Here is an 18,096-nt window from a genome sequence, read left to right as displayed (position 1 = left end):
AACAAGTACTAGCCAGACCATATAAGACAAAACAACTCTCACTGTAATCTCTTCAGCAATCAGCCCAGGAAACCCAATCATAACCTTTGTAGCCATTGGACCAAAATGGTCAGAACTTGGCCAATGACTCTCAGCTTTCCTTATGTTTGCCCTCACTTCTAACCCAGAACCAACTAGAGAAAGAAAATGTGCTCCCTAAACCATTCATAAAGGATGCCCGGCTTCCACATAGCCCACCTCCAGCTTCCCCAGGCCGATAGCTTTTGATCAGGGCACACTTGAAGCTTTCCCTTTTCTCTACAATAACGTTTTTCCACTCCTCTCCCTGCCTGTGAGTCTCTGGCAAACAAACGTGATAGTACCAGACTTCCTTGAAAGTGCTAGATAAATAACTTCTGCTTGTTCTTATTCAGATGTTCATTGTTTATTTCCACAATTTTTATTAGGATCTCTATACAGAATATTTTAAATGACAAGATTAGCCCTGCCCAGATTTAGGAAATCATTTACGGCCACTGGATATCAAACGTGGTACCAAAAAAAGTGTTGAAACTGGTTCAAACTTGGGTCGAGATCCCTTTGATCTAGCTCAAATCTGTGATAATTTGGCATTTTATATTACTCAATACTCTTTCCAGTTCATTTCAGCTAAAGTCTCACTGCTTGTGAGTGTCCTGCATACAGTTTGATTTGGGTGGTTGTTTTCCTGGTGGAACTACTTAGAGGTCATATGACACTTACCTGTGAATAGTTCAAATTGGCTCAGTTTTCATAGATCCATTTTGCCCTTATTCACTGAGAAATGTGTGGTCTCTGATATTAGATTGTTTCCATTCAAATTCTGCCAATATATTTTACTCATCTTGTAAGCTTGGAAAAGTATTATGAACGTATTTAAGTTTTAATTTGTTTATTTAAAAGTTGTTATACTGACATTAGCATCTACCTTATAAGGTTGTTTGAGAATTAAAGCATAATTTCTGTAAGACAATTACCAAAGATTAAAAGAATAAACATGTAATGCTTATTCAATAAATAATAACTATCTTATTACCATTATTATTACATCATAATTGGTGCTTAAATTTCTAAATTAGCAATCTTTTGTACTTTTGATGTGACAGTATGTCTTCATAATTAGGTGATAGCAACCGTCTGTTTTATTGGGAATCAAGCATCTCAGAATGAGCATGAATGGATATTAGGCTTTTTACCTCAGTGTTCTCGACAGCTTCTACTGGTAGAGCTAGTTACGGCTAGTAACTTGATCAGGGTTTTTGGATATAAACTTTACTTTTTAGAGTGTAGACTGATCTACATTTAAAATGTGATACTTCAGAAGCACAGAAAGGTACGTGACACAGTCAACCGAAGAGGTGACATGTCCCAACATATTAAATCATCTCCATTCTCTTTTGAACCCTATTATAATCAAAGAAATCTCCATGGTGAAATACTCATTTTGCAGACATGACATTGTGTAAGTTTAATTTCGGAATCAAATGAAGGAAAAATTCCTGGGCATTTTATGTGCATTTTTGTTAATGTGATCACAGATACAGAGTTAGCTGTTCAACCCCAAACGAGACATGACCTCACTGGGAGGTTTGTTCGTTGACTAAATTACGGAGCTCCACACAAAGGACACGTCCATGGCACAACCCATGTGCTCCTGTTTCCCCGCTGATGTCAGGATTTGTTCTGGGAAGTCTGTAGCAAACATTTTTGGAGCACATATTTTGTGAGAATGTCACCATTTTTGTTAGAAAGGCCATTTAGGGGTCTAACTAGGAACCAAGAATGGAATGAGTTACCTTATCAAAAATCTTAAATCAAAAAGTGTTTCTATTGTTTGGTGGGTCTCAGTAGAAATTAGAGGAGCAGGTCAGGAGCAGAAGGATGGATAAATCGGAGATCGATCAGGAGCACCAGCAATGCTTTAAAAAACATTCATATTCTATTAGATTCTTGAGGAAATGTTACTAAGAACAGGCCCTCATCACAGCCCCATGTAGCTAGTTCTCAATTTTTCTACAGTGACAATTTCACATATTTTTCATTCTCTTCAAATCTCTGCTCCTGTTTCCTCTACCCACTACCCCTATTTAACAGGGAAAATAAAATCACAAACCTCTCGTCTCCCACCCATAGACCCGATTGCCTCTGTATCTATTCTTTCCTTGGAAAGAAACTTGACTTTTTCCCATCCCTCTACTCTGCTCCTTTACCTCCATTTTCTTCTTTTTTCTCCATTATGGATTTCTGATTATTGTGGATTCATTCTTTCAAATCCCTCTTGAATATGTTCCCTAGGTTATGCAATATCCTTCTTCATGACCTCCTCATCCCTTGTCTAGTCAATCTGTCCTCACCACGAGAGCCAGAATCTTAAATACAAATATGCAATGTTTTGTCTTTATGCTAGTCAGATTGTGCTAGTCTCCTGATCAGAGCTCTTTAATTCTGTCCTAGAATAATCCAAATCCTTTAACATGATTTATCAGATGCTGCTTACCACTCCAGCTCTATCCCATACTTCTCCCCATTTTAGATCCCATGATCTGGCCAAGTAATCATTCTAAAAAAATTTTCCTGCTAACTCCTATTCAGTGCTAACACAGTTTGTCTCAACCAGTTTGGTTCAGTATGAATAGAGGAAGGGTGTAAATTGCACCCTTGGGGAAATGTGACTCAGCAAGTAACTACTGCAGAATGGATTTACTGGAGAACAAAAGCAAACATATTCTTGCTTTTAAAAATTTAGGAGCCAATCGAGAGTGGAAAAGGCTAAACATAAAAATAATTGTATTCATGAATACAGTTCTAACTGGAATATTCATAACATTTTCTTAATTTATCATAAGGACTTAAATGCTTACTGAGTTATAGAAAAACAGTTTAAAACTTGAAGGTAAATCATTTTTTGCAGTATGCCTCTTAACAAGACAGCAATTTAAATCTTCTTTCTTTTCCCTTTGATTAAAAAAATTTATGGCCTAATGATATATAATAATAACATTGATGTGTGTGTATGTATATATATAATTTAATAATAATGTATACTGATATGTGGACTTTGCCCCATTTTATTTCTAGCACTGACATCAAAGATTAATTTTTTTTTCAGGCTCAAATATTTGAAGCTAGAGGCTTTTTCTATGACTTTTTGTATTTCCTCCATTAATAGTAGCTTTGAAGTGGAATTTTGAGTGGAATGGAACCTTTGAAGTGGAATTTTGAACAGAATCTGGACTGATAGGGGGCTGGCCAAACAGCACCTCAATGATTATGAATTAAAATATATAACATCTTTTAAAAGACATTCAAATAATAACCAGGGTGTTGAGCAAATTCCAAGTGCTGGAGCTAGCTCGGACTAGCTCACAAGAGCCAACTGTACACACTTCTTACCAAATCCACATTCTGAAGCCTCGTATCAGTGACTTGAAATCAGCACTGCATGGAGTATTTATACCACAGGAATGGGAAACTCTACAAATCAGTCCTTTCATTTCCCCCATAGAGGTAGTTGTTAAAATGCACCAGCATTCCACTTCTTATGAATAAGTTGACCATATGTCACAGCAGTATTGATTGATGCCAGGTTTCCTTCTGATCCATAATTCTCACAAGTGCCCCTACCCTCTTCTCTGTCAAAAGTAACAGATCTAAAAATCACTAAAGATATTGTGGAAAATAAGATAATTGGAGATTTTTCACTGCAAGAAGTGAAGACTGAGTTAGAAGGTAAAGAAGTAACTACGAAATGTTTATGTGAAAAACAGGCTGCTGGAAGTAGTAAAAGACTTGTTTTGCAGAGCTTCAGGGGACAGCAGGAGGACAGGAAGGTCTTGTAAAAGCTATAGGGAGACACATTTTTATCTGAGTTTAAGGGAGGATTTCCTCGTTAGTAATCTTGAGTCATCATAAAATAGTCATCATAAAATAGAATGCGTTTTGGGGCGAGTGAGGTTTTAGTCCATGAAAACAGTCAAGTGGAGATGGACAGCCATCTTGAGGGGTGTTGTAGAGGAACTGGGACAATAAATGCTTAGGTGTTAATGTCCTTCTCATTATGGGTTGAATTTTCTCATGGCATTACCTCACTCAGTCATTTTGGCAATTCTCAGAGGGTCTTTGCCTGGTACTATGTGTGTTTAGGGGTAGACACAAGGTGAAGAAAAAATAACTCACTCAAATTCACACAAAAAAAGTGACCCAAACTGAAACGCTTATTAAGCCTCACTGTTAAGTTTTAAAATTATATGATTATCACTAATTTGAGAGGACCTACATGTTAACCAACTCATCACTTATTTATGATTTCAGATTTTGAAATCTGTTAGGATTATCGATTTCACTTCAGCACGATTTGGCCAAAGAAAGGAAAATACATCAGAGGCATTCAAATAACTAGAATCATAAGTAGTGCGAGAGAGCTACAGGAGGAAAGTCTGTTTAGCAGTGAGAACTTCAGACACTTCCTCTATATCCTATGGTAACCAGGCAGTTAGAATAACAGGAAGCTCTCAGGCCAGCAAAAATGGCACCTGTGAAGTTTGCCTGGGTCTATCGGAAGGCAGGATTTCAGGAGGGGCTGAGGCTGTACAGAGCAACTTACACATTTTCGTTGGATAAGAAAAATCAGTTAAAAATTAAAAATTGTGTTCATTTCCTAGTGACTACAAGGCATTACATAAAAGTCAGACAATCATTTTCTCTATTTCAAATTACTAAATTAGTTTGACGATCATAGGGACTATCAGAGGAATAGTTGTACAATTTTCCTCCAAGATCAATGCCTTCCATTTGCAGATCTTTCATTTTATCTGATACTTCTCTGCCCATTTCTTCATCCATTCCTTCAGTACTTTTTATTTTCCGTTTGTCTTTTCACTACCCGGAAAACATGACTGTCACCGAATTATGTACAACTTTCTTTATATTCTCCCAATCAGACTTAACAAACACATAGATGACATTTATTTTTGCCTGCTACTGTTTTAAGTGCTTTACAGATATGAATTCATTTACTTCTGCGAAGAACTAAGATATTTTTATTATCTTCCTTTTACAGGGTAGGGGGTTGAGGCACAGAGTGTTAGAGTAGGAAGAGACAGGATACCAATTGGCAGAGTGGCACTTTATTTCAACTCTTAACCATTGTGTTGCTTCTCTCTTTAAAGATCAGAAATTAAACCAACTTTAATGTGATCTCTGAAAAACCAATATTTGAGCTTTTTCCTCCGTGAAAATGTGCTTATCGCTATCCATTTTTCCTGAAGTCCAGCTTTCTACTTACACATTTATATTTTCATAAGCTTTTCCACAGAGTAAATTTGGTGTTGCAAACATTGCTTCCTTTTGTCCACATTTTACACATCTACTCCCTCCTTAGATAATTCAACTTTACTGTATTTTATGAAAGAAATGCTATTTATATATTTTGTGAATCCTTATTCTATTATACATTCTACTAACTAAGAATAAAACTGGTCGACTTGGTTTTTTGAGTCTAGGACAGTGATTTTCAACCCGGGGTGATTTTGCTCACCAAGGGACATCTGGCAATGTCTGATCACATTTTTGGATGTCACTACTGGGTTTGGGGTCATACTGGCATCTAGTGGGAAGAGTTTAGGGATGCTGTTAAACTAAGTACCATAAGCACAGGTCATCTTTTCACAACAGAGAACTTTCTGGCCGCAAATATTGAAGTTGAGAAACCCAGGTCTAGGATATTCTGTGCATTTAAAATATTCTGTTGAGAACAATTTAGGTATTTTATCAATAGTACTATACAAGCTATATAAAAACCATATGTATATGAAAATTATATCTATCTCTAGCTATCATTAATATATCAATCTGGACAGAAGAGCAGAAGATCAAACACCGCATGTTCTCACTCATAGGCGGGTGTTGAACAATGAGAACACATGGACACAGGGAGGGGAGCACTACACACTGAGGTCTGTTGGGGGGAAATAGGGGAGGGAAGCTGGGGGATGGGGAGTAGGGGAGAGATAGCAAGGGGAGAGATTCCAGATGTAGGTGATGGGGAGGAAGGCAGCAAATCACACTCCCACGTGTGTACCTATGCAACAACCTTGCATGTTCTTCACATGTACCCCAAAACCTAAAATGCAATAAAATAAATAAATGGAAAAATATATATATATATATGTATATATATATCAATCTGCTAGGTTAAGTAGACTCGATTTATCTGTCTGGTGTTTCATTTTTTCTTTTGGTTTGTAAAAGACTCAGACCTATAACATAGTTTTAATGCTAATACCATTCTTAAAGTAAATGGTTATAATTGCAGCTTTGTTTTTCTTTTTTCTTTCTTTTTTTTTTTTTTGGAAACGGAGTCTTGCTCTGTCGCCCAGACTGGAGTGCAGTCTTGCCATCTGCAGCCTCAATCTCCTGGGTTCAAACAATTCTCCTGCCTCAGCTTTCCAAGTAGTTGGGATTACAGGCTCCCGTCACCAATAATTGTAGATTTCCTTAGTGCTATGTTATTCAGCCACTCCATTTTTTTAAAAGAATTAAGTGTACATTCACTGTACATCAAGCAATGTTGTTAGTGAACAAGTAGTTTAGAATTACATTACAATTAAATTGCAGATTTTAGGACATTTTAGTTAATGTTTACTGAAAAGTATTATCACAGAATTTATATTTTCTATAGTTTATGTTGTTTTATATGATTATAAAAACGTTTTATTTAAGAATAATTTAGGCAGAGTATTTTACATGATGTGGAAAAAATAAGAGAGGAAAGATGGAAAATAGTTGATTGAATTATTTATTTTCACCCGATTAGTTGAAACCAGTGGTTAATAAAATCACATGCACATAGGACCCAGTGGTTGATTCAAAATAGTATTCCAGGTCGGGCGCGGTGGCTCACGCCTGTAATCCCAGCACTTTGGGAGGCTAAGGCGGGTGGATTGCCTGAGCTCAGGAGTTCGAGACCAGCCAGGGCAACATGGTGAACCTCCATCCTACTAAAATAAAAAAAAAAAAACAGACATTAGCTGGGTGTGGCGGTGTGCGCCTGTAGTCCCAGCTACTTGGGAGACTGAGGAAGAATTGCTTCAGCCTGAGTGGCGGAGGTTGCAGTGAGCTGAGATCGCACCACTGCACTCCAGCCTGGGCAACAGAGTAAGGCTCTGTCTCCAAATCAATCAAACAAACAAACAAAAAACAAAATAGTATTCCATTCTCTCCCCATGATTTTACAATGAAACTACAAGATCAAACAGGACAACTTCTTTATGTTTGCCAAAAGTGGTTATTTTTAATACCAATGACACACAGGAATAATTGCAGGACATTTGCTTAATTAAAAAAAAACAGTTGGCAAAATCTTATGTGAAAAATTAAAACAAAACAAATAACTCTTTCTCTGAAAAATACACCCCACTTGGACCTCCACATCCCTTCCCATCCATCACATTTGTCTACTCCGTTTGACAGCAGAACTCTCTGTAGGCTTCCTGCATGCTTTCTCCACGTCCTGTCACCCTGTTTTCACTTCTCTGTAGTCAAATCAGGCATTTATCCCCAAAAATCTGCTGTGACATCTTTCATCAAGGTCACCAGTGACATCGCACTGCTAAATCCAATGGTCAATTCTTGGCCTTGTCTTTAGTAACACCGATGATCACTGCCTTTTTCTTTTTCTTCTTGTTGCTGTTGTTCTTCTTCTTTTTGATACAGGGTCTCACTCTGCCGCTCTGGTTGGAGGGCAGTGGCATGGTCAGGGCTTACTGCAGCCTTGACTTCCTAGGCTAAAGCAGTTCTCCTGCCTCAGCCACCCAAGTAGCTGGGACTACAGGTGTGCATCACCATCCAGCTAATATATATATAATACATACAAAATATATATTATATATTATATAAAATACTATAAATACTATTAAATATTAAATATAAAAAATATATTTATAAAATATATATTATATACACACATATAAATATATAAACATATATAATATATTCATATGTATTATATATACACACATATGAATATATATACACATATAAAAATATATATGAAAAAATATATATATATCTTTTTTTTTTTGTCAAGACAGCATCTCACTATTTTGCCCAGGCTGGTCTCGAACTCCTGGGCTCAAGCATCCTCCTGTCTCAGCCTCCCAAAGTGCTGGGATTACAGGAGTGAGCCACCATGCCCGACCACACTGCCTTTTACTTGTAACGTTTTCTTTACTTCATAATACATGTCACAATTTTTCCTCCTACTTCAAGCAATTCTCCTTCTCGGTCTTCTTAGTTAAAGCCTCCTCGTTTTCCCAATTTTAAATTAGGCTGTCCCAGGCCTTAGTCATTGGAATCTTTCTCCTTTCTAACCACCCGGACTCTTGTATAATCTCATCCATGTTCATGGTTGCAAATACTATACATACATGGATAATTTTCAATCTTATATTCCCATTCTGAAATTCTTCCCTGAGCTCCAGACTGTCTCCTTGACACGTTCATTTGGTTGTCAGAAAGTATATCAAACTTTCCGTGCTAAAACACCAATTATTGACTCCCCAACTCCAAAACTCTTTTTCTCTCAGTTCCATTATCTGAGTAAATAGCACCAGCATTTACTGTGCTATTTATTGAGTAATGGTTCATTTTTATTTTATTTTATTTATGTATTTATTTTTTGAGACAGAGCCTCACTCTATCACCCAGGCTGGAGTTCAGTGGTGTCTCATAGCAAGCTTGCAGTCTGGATCTCCTGGGGTCATGTATTTCTCCTACCTCAGCCTCCCAGATAGCTGGGACTACAGGCACAAGCTACCACGCCCAGTGAATTTGTCTTTTATTTTTAGTAGAGATGAGGTTTCACTCTGTTACCCAGGTTGGTCTTAAACTTCTGAGCTGAAACAATCATCCTGCCTCAGCCTCCCAAAGTGCTGAGATTACAGGCACAAGCCACTGTGCCCGTCCGGTAATGCTTCTTAACAAGAAACTTGCTCCCTCTCTTATTTGAAATTTAGAGGAGGCAAATGAACAAACTTCAAAGCAAAACCAGCATGTTGAAAGAAAATCTAAACTTTGTCCTTGGAATCACTACTGAGGTTGTTGATAGTCTTTTGGGGGCACACACTTCCTTGAAACCCAAATGAAATGATGTTGGGCAAGATGCTGTTTATCCTAGGTATAGGGTCACATAGTCAGACAAGGTGTACATTTGCATAGAAATATCTTTGCTGTGACAATAACAGAGCATCTTCAGTTAAGAAGAACACACTTGGAGGATGTTGTAAAAAACCTGGAGGTATCAGTAAGAGACAATCCAGCCTTTCAGGATAAAAAGAAATGTAAGCGTAATGTGTGGCCACTTTTGTGATGTGGAAAGATTTTTATTATTGTATAAGCTTACAGAGGTTTGATCGGAAACAAAGATGGAAACGGGCATGGAAGAAGGCTATTTCTTCTTGATTCTTGTTTTCCATTCGCCACCATTGGCAAGACTATCTACTACGCGTAGGCATGGGAACCAGTTAAAGAAAGTGTCAATTCACTAGAGCGAAGCTGAGAACTCAGTGGCCTTTGTCTGTGGTGAATGTATCCGGAAAGGCAAAGAAGAGAGAGATTCTCCTGTGGGGCTTCCAATCTCCATGGCGGTAGGTGCTGACAGCTTCAGAAAAGTACTAACAGGGCAAAGAGAAAAGAGCCCTGAAGTGCCCAGCTACAGTGCTCTTACAAGATGAAAAGGGCACGGGGTTTAGATCTGAGCTTCATCGTCTTTCACTAAGGTAAGATCGTGTAGTGGATTAAAAGTGTTCCAAACCTGAACTAATTGCTTGTCTGCTCTCTTAAGCTCATTCTTTTTGCATGTATCCCTGCTAATCAGCACCTTTATAATGTTTCTTTTCGGCTCAGTAGTCATGCTTTATGGAAGCATCATGGTCTATAGCTGAGAATAAGTTTTCTTTCTCTCACATAATCTCTGGGGAATGCTGAGCCAAACTTATTAAAAATGTCAGTGCCATTTGCAGATCCATTAAGGGAAGTAACATTCAGAGACAAAGACTAAAAGGATGATGACTTAGCCAGCCGACATAACTTACTGACGTGGAACAACGTGGAAGAGGTGAATCTTTCATTTCCTGTGGAAAACAGTCATTCATAAAACTGTCTTTTTTGTGTGTCTTTGTCACTTTTCCACTGTTGCAAAGTGACAGCAAAGTAGCATCAGGAATTTGAAACTGTGTAATAACATATGTTGTTGTCAATTTGGAATTAATCACATCTTCACAACTAAAAATATAGACAGAATTGCTGTAAAGACTCTTTAGAAAAAGAAGTGCTAAAAGGTAGCTTCAATAAATAATAAGCCCCTCAAGCATTGAAATCTGACTAAGTATAAAAGCACTGGGCCTTCGAACTTTTAATGTTTTCTTCAACTCATTGCTTTCTATTTGTAACCTGGACTGTTGCTATGGAGTAAATAACACCTCCTATATTCCATGCCTTCAGTTTCCCATTTCACTAGTAGAAGTGGTACAAGTTGAAGGAAGGCAGCTAGTCTTCGTGACAATTCTAAGACAGTATCGATGCATGGCCACGGTTTTAGCCATAAATGATTTATTTATGAAATGCTTTAAGCTTTTCTTTTAAAAGTACCTCCCGTGCCTTTTAAAAAATGTCCCACTAATCTTGAAATACTCCTGAGAATTCAGATAAAGTGGGGGTAATATCCTTAGAGGTTTGACAGTCTACAGTCTGCAAGATAGAAACCAAATTGGCTACGTGTTAGCAGTATGACCTTCCCCCAAATTGCTAAGCTTCTCTCTGCCTCCTTTTCTAAAGACTTTAATAGTATCTATATCTTAGCTATTATTTAATTTCACTTGATATGGTACCTGGCACACAAGGAACACAAAGTAAATGGAGACAATTATTATTAGCTCCATTTTAGAAAGGAGGGAAACTGATAGAGAGTGATAGGTGATTAATAGCTAAGCTCCCAGTAATATACCAGTGGCGCAACTCCAAAGAATACATGTTTTGCTTTCAAGTTAAGAAAATACAAGCCAATTGCAATTTTTTAATGAGGAAGGTGGAATACAGTTGTAATATCAATGGTGCTTCTGACAATTCATACCAGCACTGACCTGCTTCTGCCATGGTTTTCTGACCTGCAATATTTAATCTTCAGCTTTCAGACATCTGAATTCCACCCTGGACCTTGCCTGTCTGGCGAGCCCAATCTCTGCAGGTCAGCCATGCAGCTGAGGTGAGGGACGGTATGTTGGGATGGGCTGGCATGAGGAGTCATGGGGGTCAAGAAGAAAGTTAGGGTCAGAGACATTGTTTTGTGTGTGCATAGTTTAATAAAGACAAACCAGTCATTTTTCATGCTAATTTTTTTAAGAGGCCACATTAGAACATCTGTTTTAAAGTGGCTTTGTCCTATTAGCTTCTTCTACCATTGTCACAGGAGCTGCCTTAAGTCAGCCAAGGTTGAAGTTCCTATTTTATTTGAGAGCTTAAGCTTCAGGCAAAAACTACTGACATTTATGAGATACCTAGTATTTTACAATTCGATCTGATTTGATTCTTATAATTGTCCCTTTTAAAAAGATGGAGATCACAGAGGTAAAGTAACTACTCTGAGTTCACGTAGGTAAATGTTGATGAGATTCAAATAGAAATTAGACTGTCTAAAAATCAAATCTAAGTGATGAAAGCAAAGGCACTATTTTGTTTGCATCACTTAGTAATGCCTCTAGAATCACAAGTCATGATAAGAACCTGATAAGACCCTAATGGCAGTCATATCATCAAAACTTGAGCTTGGGTCACCTTCAAGATGCAACACACCCAACATCACAGTGAAATTCAGGGGCACCCTGAAACACAAGAATAAGAGACAGAAACATCTATCCTTGGAGAGTTTCCTTGTGGCCATTCTGCCAAGTTGTATTTTTTTTTAATTGTTGCTCAGAAAATTCTCGATCCAGTCTGAGTGTTTTGTTATCTTTGAGCCATATGCAGAATTACAAAATGAAAATGAAAACAGATCAGCTAAAATTAAGAAGTCAATGCAATGAGCAAAGGCACAGATAATATCAAAACATGGATCAGGATGATCTGCCCTATTGGCATGACACATATGGCTCAAATTATTATTATTATTTTTTAATTAAAGACCCAAGTGTTTTGACTTTATTGAGAAGATGAAGTCTGACATTGTTTATTTTCAATCCTCTTGGAAAGACTTTCACCACTGTTCATCTCATAAAATTGGAGTGCTTTTTACCAGTTAATAAGAAAATAGCATAACATAAAACCTTTAGATATTAATGTTAAAAGAGAACTTCTGAGTTTTCTGGCTCGGCCTCCTAGCAAATTCAGGAAGCTCTTCCGTAAATTCTTCAAGTTGATTATCCAAGTTCAGAATAAATAGTTCAATCCTCAATAGATCATTTCTATAGTAAGATATTAACAATAAAAGCATTCTTCATGATACAGACAATAAATCTACATCCCTGTAAAAATCCATAAACAGATTATAGCCCTGTCCTTTGTAACATCATAGAGCAGAGCCCCTGCCTCTACTGCATGAACACAGAGTATTTGCTACTGCATTCAAGGGTGTGAATTTATTAGAGCCAGGGTCATGTTTTGATTATCTCAGCACATCTAGATCACAGTACGGGGAATATTGTTGGAGTTCAATAAAAGTTTTGAATATGTGAGTATATGTAATCTTTAGTAGTTTCTTCTCTGTTTTTTCTTTTTCCTGATTTCAGACATCCACATTCTACCTTGGGCCTTGCCCATCTGGTGAGCCCAGTCTCTGCAGATCAGTCAGACAGTTGAGGTCAGGGAAGATATGTAGGGACGGGCTGAGATAAGGGGTAATGAGGGTCAGATGAAAGTTAGGGCTAGGGACATTCTTTTGTGTGTACATAGTTTAATAAGGAAAAATCAGTCATTTTGCATTTTGATCTTTATTAATGGCCACATCAAAGTATCTGCTTTAAAGTGGCTGTGTCCCAGTGGCTTATTTTACCATTATCACTTTTGAGGGAGGTTCTTGTTCTACTCCTTCACCATTATGGTGATCTCTAGTAACAAAAGAGGTAGCAGGAATCAAACGTTACATTTCAGATGTGAAATATCTCCCAATAAACCAGCATTCACTACTCCCACTGGGAATTCTGTGTGGCTAGAAAACTATTTTTGTTGAATCTTTGCCTTGATTTTCTGGGAAAGATATATTTTTAACCCCATTCACTTTTCTCCCTCCCTTTCTCCTTGCCCATTTTTGCTAGCTCTCTGAGCTTGATATTGATGACTGTTTAGTATAATCAGTTGCCTAAATTTCCCTGCTTGTGAATTTCTCCAATCCCTAGAGCTGAGGTCATTTGATTCCACATGTAGTCCCCTCTGCTCTAGATTCTGGAATGGGTCATTCCTAGAACACCTAAGTGAGTGGCTCTAAAACTCATCTCAGGGGACTCAGCAAGCATTTATTGCAGTGAGTTCTGCTCTGAACCTGTGCTCCAGTCCTAGTGACTGGGCTTTCTATTTTTTCCTGAGTTCAGGTCCAAATAACCACCATCACTCTGATTCCATGTCCAACTATTCTTTTTATTATTAAGGCTTAAAACTTTATCAACAAAATGAGATAAATTTCTCATGTTTTTCCCACCATATATATATTATCCTGTGACCCTGAATAAATATCTCAAACTTATTTATCTTTAAAATGGGGATAATATTGATCCCTTGTTCTAAGGATAACTCAGAGAAGTAAACACATTTCATGAACATAAAATGTCTGGCACTTAGGAAGTGTTTCTCTCTGGCTGAGTATTGTTATCTGATTATCATCTCTCTGTTTGGAAGTCCTAAACCACAGCTCCATATCTGGAGCTCAGTTTCTTTTTTTTGCCATATCTATTTGATGTAGACTTCTTACCTACCCAAATGTCTACACACTGCCTATTATCCCTTTTCCTAACTTCCCCAACACTGGGTTTCCCCCTTTTTCTCTTCCCCTGTTCTTTCACTGGGTGTCTGTTAAGCTCATTAACTAAAGCCCTGCCACTCTTTACTCCCTGTTCCAGCAGCTCTACTGAATTTCCGTCCTTTCACAATGATAGCTGGATCTGTCCCAAGAGTAGAAAATGCCACACTCCAGTGGGCAATCCTAAACTCCTGGCTTTCGACCTGAGAAGTCTGGCCATTACATTGCCTTTTAATCCACATGTGTTGGATCTAATAATACTTAGTTCAAGATTCACTGTCTTTTCCCTAAATAAGTGCTCCCAGCCACTGGGATGATCCTCTTCAGCTCCCCGTCCCCATCATCTGCTAGCATGGAGCTGTGAGAGCTGTATTCCATCAGCAAGGATCTCCCAAGGCTGAAAGACCCAGAAACCTGGCTGTCTGCACCTACAATGTTCGGAGATATACTCTCTTCAAAGGGGAAGGCACTGCTTCTACTTAAACAGTTCTCTATTGTGATGATGATACATATTTTAATCTTGTAAAGTTTCTCTGGACATGAAGATGGAAATGTGCTTTTCCCCTTCCCAGTCTCAGGAATTCTTTGATCTCTAATTTGACATGATAAACAGACTCTCCATCGTCACCTGTTGTGGTGTGAATGTGTCTTCATTTCATTAATGCAGGGTTGCCAGTGACATGAATTGTTTTTTGTTTTGGGTCACTCTTCTCTACCCCTATCCTTCCCATATCTAATAATCACCATAATTATATTAGAAGGCAGATTTCTGATCACAGTGTGAGAGTGTCCCTGAGATGGACAGGATGATTTTCTGTCTACCCAGTGCAAACAACCTTTGGTTCTTCACAGTGATTTCATAGACAACCTAGACTCTGTGAGAAGAAGAATGGAATGTTGATCCCTAACTCTCAGATCAGGAACCAGACTTACACACTTACACACTTCACACAGACACACACACATACACATTTCTAGCATCGAGTCTTTGTGGTGAGAGTTAGTTCTTCCGTAAGAGTCCAGCTTCTGGCTGCAGAAGGAATTAATGCCAGGATAATTCTGTGTACTTTGGATCCATGCAGTAGGAAGCTTTATGCTTGCTGCTTTCCTCAGGATGCTCTGTGACATCACCCACACTGGATTGTTTTTCCTTTTGTGTTAAAACACTTTGGCTTCATTCCAAAGGGTGTCTGAAGACAACAAGCTTTCCCTCCAATCTACCCACTGGCCACATAATCCCACAACTAGAAACATTCTTCTGCATGAAAAGGCATCACTCAATTAGCTCTCACTGAGAACACCACCCTGCCCCATCGTCCCAAGTTCTGAGCTTCCTTTGATCTCTTTCCTTGCTGATGTTTTAGATTCTTAATGGTTTGATCTGGTGGAGGTCTGCTACAGTCACTTGCTACTGGTACTTGTGTCCTCAGTGTGTATATCAAGGGCTGATATTATAAGGAGAGTGAGTAGATGTATCTCAGGAAAATTTCAAAATCGCCTCAGATGCCGAAACAGTTCACTACAACCCTGGTGTCTGGAGTTGCAGGGAATAGCATATAATCTCCCTAACACAAAAGATATGCACATCTGAGGGCATGAGGATGACATTAACCATTATGCGCCACTCACACTAGTTATAGAGACTTGGGTTGCAATGCTAGTTGTTTTTGCCTTCCAACTTAATTTAGTAAATGACTTCATTTCTCTAAGACTTAGCTTGTTAATTTGCAAAACACAAAATATATAGTACAGCCTGCTTTTCTAGATGGCTATTAGGATTATGGGAGAGTGATATAGCACTGAGCCCCAAGAAGAGGAGACGGGGCTGGGCTGAGGGGAAGGTGTCACTAAAAGCAGAAGGTGGGAGCACATGGAAAAACCTTGATTAGCATCATAGATTATCTGCGGGCTGGACCTTCAAAGTTGTACCACATTGAATACTTGGTTGTACTATCAGACTTGCTGGCCATTACTGCTTGGATAGATGAGATTTTGATTGGTGCTCTTCTATTAAACTGGTAGTAAAATCTCTTTGGGGAAAGGAACAGGGTACACATGCCCACAGACAGGCAAGGTCACTGATATGATTTGGCTGTGTCCTCACCCAAATCTCATCTTGAGTTGCAGCTCCCACAATTCCCATGTGTATGGGTGGGACCTGATGGGAGATAATTACATCATGGGGCAGTTTCCCTATACTGTTCTCCTGGTGGTGAATACGTCTCACAGATCTGATGGTTTTATAAGGGGAAATCTGTTTTGTTTGGCTATGTTACTGCTGCCAAGTAAGAAGTGCCTTTCACCTTCCACCGTGATTGTGAGTCCTCCACAGCCATGTGGAACTACTTCTTTTTCTTTCTTTCTTTTTTTTTTTTTAATAAATTGCCCTATCTCAGATATGTCCTTATCAGCAGTGTGAAAACTAATACAGTCAACAATCCCAGTGTGTTGCTTTCGTACAAAGAACGTTCGATTCAAAGGAGAAGAATAGAAATCAGGGTTGTCCTGCTCAGGAGAGGAAGCAGAGACCTGCTTTGCTTGATGGCACAGAGCAGATGGTGTGTTGCCATTTCCATGTGTCCCTGGGACCAAGAACCCAAGAACCAAGGACAAGTCCTGGAGGGCTAGGGGTTGATGGACAGGGCCTTGTACTTCTTTTGATTTTCACAAGGTTTTAGTGACATTTAGCCGAATATGAATAACTAACAGGACAAATAGTTCTTCAGCCTTTTATGTCTTCTCTCGTAAATGTTTCTTGGTAAGGGAGCTGGCATGGGCACATTCACAGGTTGTTGATGATCTGTCTTTGAGGACTGGTTTCTTTTTTTTTTTTTTTTAATGAGGGCATCCAGTCTATGTTTCTAGGGGAAAATTACATGAGATTTGGGAGTTCAAATGCCAATGATGTTTATAATTCTCAGCTTAAGTACTGAGGGCCAGTATTTCTTTCTCTCATCTTGAACTCTATGAATAAAAAAACATAGTTTATAGTATAATCTTTCCAGTTGTGTTTCAAAGTTCTGCGGTACTCCCAAATCTATCAGTTGAATGACATTTTCACAAATATTATCTATCACTTATGGGTATAAAATGGCATTTTGATTAAGTTGAAACAAAAGGTAATTTTATTACCAGAGAAAATATTCATCGCATCCATGTCTCCTTCTCTATTCAACCTCAAATAAAATGAGGCCATGTGGTCTACAGTTAAGATTGTTATAAATAATCTTTTAAATAAAATCAGTATCTAAAATTATTGAATTTTTAATACATATTGGTAATATTTCTCCATGTAGCTATACTATATAGATTCTTGGCTAAGAAATAATTTTGGTTTGGATATAGGAAACCTATCTGTTCAAGCCAAGCACCACTCCAATTTTCATAGGCAGATTATCTGCTGGATTCATTAGCTCAAGGAATTAAAATTAAAATTCCTAAACTTCCTTTTGTTCAACAACCCAGAATGTTCTCCTTGGTTACATCTTTCCCATCTGATAGCTTGATATCAAAGGAGCAAAAAACCAGTTTTTTTTTTTTTTTTGAGACGGAGTTTCGCTCTTGTTACCCAGGCTGGAGTGTAATGGCGCGATCTCGGCTCACCACAACCTCCGCCTCCTGGGTTCAGGCAATTCTCCTGCCTCAGCCTCCTGAGTAGCTGGGATTACAGGCACGCGCCACCATGCCCAGCTAATTTTTTGTAGTTTTAGTAGAGACAGGGTTTCACCACGTTGACCAGGATGGTCTCGATCTCTTGACCTCGTGATCCACCCGCCTCGGCCTCCCAAAGTGCTGGGATTACAGGCGTGAGCCACCGCGCCCGGCCAAAAAACCAGTTTTAATGGGGCACTCTTCTCAAAGCATATAATATATTCCAAGTCAAATGCAAATTGATTTCTCACTACTTTCCTGCTATGGCTTATCTATGGCACCAACTCCATTTGCCTGGAAAATCAAGAATTAATCACATGAGCAGAATGCTAGTAAAGCACTTTTGTTCCTGAAATGCTGGGAAAAGTCTTAACCCTAGTCACCTTTCTTTTGAATCTAGCATCGTCTTTCTCACTTTGGTATTA

The 18,096-nt window shown here is 38.5% G+C and overlaps 1 protein-coding gene across 6 annotated transcripts in view; it reads left to right on the top strand.

The window, feature by feature from the left end:
* Positions 1-18,096, top strand: part of KCNJ16 (potassium inwardly rectifying channel subfamily J member 16) — a 58,033-nt gene that overhangs the window by 19,652 nt on the left and 20,285 nt on the right. For 2 of the 6 annotated variants that reach the window (XM_032241877.1, XM_032241879.1), the window contains exon 1: positions 8,965-9,794. The exons of 3 other annotated variants lie outside the window; for them this stretch is intronic. The gene's annotated coding sequence lies outside the window, so the exon portion shown is untranslated. Of the gene's footprint in view, positions 1-8,963; positions 9,795-18,096 lie in introns of those variants that run through there. One more of the 6 variants, XM_032241880.1, reaches the window with a different exon arrangement.

Source organism: Sapajus apella, unplaced genomic scaffold (genome assembly GCF_009761245.1).
Source record: "Sapajus apella isolate SASKATOON/1434 unplaced genomic scaffold, GSC_monkey_1.0 scaffold48, whole genome shotgun sequence".
Taxonomy (NCBI): domain Eukaryota; kingdom Metazoa; phylum Chordata; class Mammalia; order Primates; family Cebidae; genus Sapajus; species Sapajus apella.
This window is presented reverse-complemented; position numbering and strand designations above follow the sequence as displayed.